The sequence below is a fragment of the Syngnathus scovelli genome, unplaced genomic scaffold (genome assembly GCF_024217435.2).
Source record: "Syngnathus scovelli strain Florida unplaced genomic scaffold, RoL_Ssco_1.2 HiC_scaffold_160, whole genome shotgun sequence".
NCBI lineage: Eukaryota > Metazoa > Chordata > Actinopteri > Syngnathiformes > Syngnathidae > Syngnathus > Syngnathus scovelli.
In genome coordinates, this window is record NW_026061254.1 from 12,969 (window position 1) to 17,500 (window position 4,532).

The following is a 4,532-nucleotide window of genomic DNA, read 5'->3' on the forward strand; positions in this document are numbered from 1 at the left end:
CCGAAAAGCGTCCGACTCGGCTGGTTCCCGATGTCGGCCAGAACAAGTGAAAATTCGGCCTCTTCCCCTGGAGGTCCGTTCAAGATTAACGAATATTTTCTAAGTGCCAACGGCTGCTCCGCCGTAAAGCGTCCGCTTCGGCTGGTTCCCGATGTCGGCCAGAACAAGTGAAAATTCGGCCTCTTCCCCTGGAGGTCCGTTCAAGATTAACGAATATTTTCTAAGTGCCAACGGCTCTTGCGCCGAAAAGCGTCCGCCTCGGCTGGTTCCCGATGTCGGCCAGAACAAGTGAAAATTCGGCCTCTTCCCCTGGAGGTCCGTTCACGATTAACGAATATTTTCTAAGTGCCAACGGCTCTTGCGCCGAAAAGCGTCCGCCTCGGCTGGTTCCCGATGTCGGCCAGAACAAGTGAAAATTCGGCCTCTTCCCCTGGAGGTCCGTTCAAGATTAACGAATATTTTCTAAGTGCCAACGGCTCTTGCGCCGAAAAGCGTCCGCCTCGGCTGGTTCCCGCGGTCGGACACAAAATGTGTCAATTCGGCCTCTCTGAGGTACCAGGGGTGGGCTTTATGTACTTGGTCCCCCCACTTAGTGTACTCATCACTTTACCCCCATTTCGCAAAATATAGTCGGCACGTATGTGCAGAACTGTTTATTTTCATTTTAAAAATTGTCTAAGTGCCAGCGGAAGCTGTCACGCGAACTGTCCGAGCTACCACGGTGCCCATCCCGGGCAGTGACGGCAAAAGGCCGATGTGTGTTTGATGGAAGTCTGAATAATTTCTAAGTGCCAACGGCTCAACCGCCGTAAAGTGTCCGCCTCGGCTGGTTCTCCCGGTCGGCCCGAACGAGCGAAAATTCGGCCTCTTCCCCTGGAGGTCCGGAACATTTTGGCGAATATTTCCTAAGTGCCAACGGCTGCTCCGCCGTAAAGTGTCCGCCTCGGCTGGTTCCCCCGGTCGGCCAGAACAAGTGAAAATTCGGCCTCTTCCCCTGGAGGTCCGGAACATTTTGGCGAATATTTCCTAAGTGCCAACGGCTGCTCCGCCGTAAAGTGTCCGCCTCGGCCGGTTCACCCGGTCGGCCAGAACAAGTGAAAATTTGGCCTCTTCCCCTGGAGGTCCGGAACATTTTGGCGAATATTTCCTAAGTGCCAACGGCTGCTCCGCCGTAAAGTGTCCGCCTCGGCCGGTTCACCCGGTCGGCCAGAACAAGTGAAAATTTGGCCTCTTCCCCTGGAGGTCCGGAACATTTTGGCGAATATTTCCTAAGTGCCAACGGCTGCTCCGCCGTAAAGTGTCCGACTCGGCTGGTTCCCCCGGTCGGCCAGAACAAGTGAAAAATCGGCCTCTTCCCCTGGAAGTCCGGCCGAGTTAAGGCAAATATTTCCTAAGTGCCAACGGCTGCTCAGCCTTAAAGTGTCCGACTCGGCTGGTTCCCGATGTCGGCCAGAACAAGTGAAAATCCGGCCTCTTCCCCTGGAAGTCCGGCCGAGTTAAGGCAAATATTTCCTAAGTGCCAACGGCTGCTCAGCCTTTAAGTGTCCGACTCGGCTGGTTCCCGATGTTGGCCAGAACAAGTGAAAATCCGGCCTCTTCCCCTGGAAGTCCGGCCGAGTTAAGGCAAATATTTCCTAAGTGCCAAGGGCTGCTCAGCCTTAAAGGGCCCGACTCGTCTGGTTCCCGATGTCGGCCAGAACAAGTGACAATTCGGCCTCTTCCCCTGGAGGTCTTTTCAAGTTTAACGAATATTTTCTAAGTGCCGACGGCTGCTCCGCCTTAAAGCGTCCGACTCGGCTGGTTCCCGATGTCGGCCAGAACAAGTGACAATTCGGCCTCTTCCCCTGGAGGTCCTTTCAAGTTTAACGAATATTTTCTAAGTGCCAACGGCTGCTCCGCCTTAAAGCGTCCGACTCGGCTGGTTCCCGATGTCGGCCAGAACAGGTGAAAATTCGGCCTCTTCCCCTGGAGGTCCGTTCAAGTTTGGCGAATATTTTCTAAGTGCCAACGGCTGCTCCGCCTTAAAGTGTCCGACTCGGCTGGTTCCCGATGTCGGGCAGAACAAGTGACAATTCGGCCTCTTCCCCTGGAAGTCCGGCCGAGTTTGGCGAATATTTTCTAAGTGCCAACGGCTGCTCCGCCGTAAAGAGTCCGACTCGGCTGGTTCCCGATGTCGGCCAGAACAAGTGACAATTCGGCCTCTTCCCCTGGAGGTCCTTTGAAGTTTAGCGAATATTTTCTAAGTTCCAACGGCTCTTGCGCCGAAAAGCGTCCGACTCGGCTGGTTCCCGATGTCGGCCAGAACAGGTGAAAATTCGGCCTCTTCCCCTGGAGGTCCGTTCAAGTTTGGCGAATATTTTCTAAGTGCCAACGGCTGCTCCGCCTTAAAGTGTCCGACTCGGCTGGTTCCCGATGTCGGGCAGAACAAGTGACAATTCGGCCTCTTCCCCTGGAAGTCCGGCCGAGTTTGGCGAATATTTTCTAAGTGCCAACGGCTGCTCCGCCGTAAAGAGTCCGACTCGGCTGGTTCCCGATGTCGGCCAGAAAAAGTGACAATTCGGCCTCTTCCCCTGGAGGTCCTTTGAAGTTTAGCGAATATTTTCTAAGTGCCAACGGCTCTTGCGCCGAAAAGCGTCCGCCTCGGCTGGTTCCCGCGGTCGGCCGTAATAGGCGAAAATTCGGCCTCTTCCCCTGGAGCGACCTCCAAATTTGGGCGAAATTTTTCTAAGTGCCTAAAGGTACCAGGGGTTTGGGTACCAGGGGTGCAGTACGAACTGGTCTTTTGTCAACCCATGTACTTTTTCTAGAGTACATGGGTTGGTCCCCCCACTTAGTGTACTCATCACTTTACCCCCCTTTCGCAAAATATAGTCAGAACGAGCATGGGGGACGCAATTGTTTTCCATGCAAATCAATTGGGCCTGGTCCGAGCGCTGGTAACGGCCGCCAGCAAGCGTCCCCTGCTCGGATAGCAGAACTGAAGAAGGCACGGCACTTCCAGAGAGAGAGAGAAAATTTTCTAAGTGCCACATTTCTCAAAAATTTTCAAAGTGCCACATTTCTCAAAAATTTTCAAAGTGCCACATTTCTCAAAAATTTTCAAAGTGCCACATCTCTCAAAAATGTTCACATCTCTGAAAAACTTTCTAAGTGCCACATCTCTGAAAAACTTTCTAAGTGCCACATCTCTGAAAAACTTTCTAAGTGCCACATCTCTGAAAAATTTTCTAAGTGCCACAGCACGGCTGTGAAATATTCAAAGTCCTACAGGCATTGGCAGAATCCGCGGACGGCCGTCTGCTCCCGGCGGCCGCCGCGAAGCTACTACCCCCTCCCGGGGACGGCTGTCTGCTCCCGGCAGCCGTCCTTACCCCCCTCCCCCGTTTGCACCGCCTGAAGTTAGACCCGCCTTGGTAGGGCCCCCACCGGCCCCGGCTCGCCGGCGTTGGGTGGACGGTTCCTGCCCACTTGCGGGTCCCGGTCGCTTGGCAACCGACCGGGGAGGACCAGCCGCCTCCTTAAACACAGGCTGGAAGGGAAATCCGATCAAGCTACGGAGGACCGGCCGCCTCCTTAAACACAGGCCGGAAGGGAAATCCGATCAAGCTACGGAGGACCGGTCGCCTCCCTAAACACAGGCCGGGCAAAAATCTGCGAATGGGCCCGTCAAGGGTAGTGGGTCATCCAAGGAGGGAGGTACCGGCCGCCTCCTTAAACACAGGCCGGGCAAAAATCTGCGAATGGCCCGTCAAGGGTAGAAGGTCATCCAAGGAGGGAGGTACCGGCCGCCTCCTTAAACACAGGCCGGGCAAAAATCTGCGAATGGCCCGTCAAGGGTAGAAGGTCATCCAAGGAGGGAGGTACCGGCCGCCTCCTTAAACACAGGCCGGGCAAAAATCTGCGAATGGCCCGTCAAGGGTTGTTGGTCATCCAAGGAGGGAGGTACCGGCCGCCTCCTTAAACACAGGCCGGGCAAAAATCTGCGAACGGCCCGTCAAGGGTTCTGTCTCATCCAAGAAAGGGGTACCGGCCGCCTCAGAGGCCGGAGCGAAGGGGGCGAAAGGCTGTCGATGGGGAAGGATCGGGGCCACGGCTAATCTAGCGATGCCCGCGTCGGGCGGTCACTCCGACGAATGAGCGGGGCCGAATCCGGCGCGAGGCGGCCTTCAGGCACGTGGTTCGAGACGACCTCACCCGGCTCTAGCCCGGAGCGAAAAAAACACTCTTATAACCTGACCGACATGCGCCCATGACCCGCCTTGGTAGGGCCCCCACCGGCCCCGGCTACCGCCGGCGTTGGGTGGACGGTTCCTCCCCACTTGCGGGTCGCACTCCAGCGCTAGGCCGCCGCGCGAGCGCGCGCCCCGCGCCGCCCGCGCAGGCCTAGCGCGAACCGTACGGCAGCGAAACCGAGACGCCCCGGCTCAACCTCACCCAGAGGCCATCCACGGAGGCCGAGCGCGCGATCCGACTTGCGGCACGCCACGTGGGCGTCCGCCGGCCGCGCCGGTCGACCGCGAAACCGATTTCTC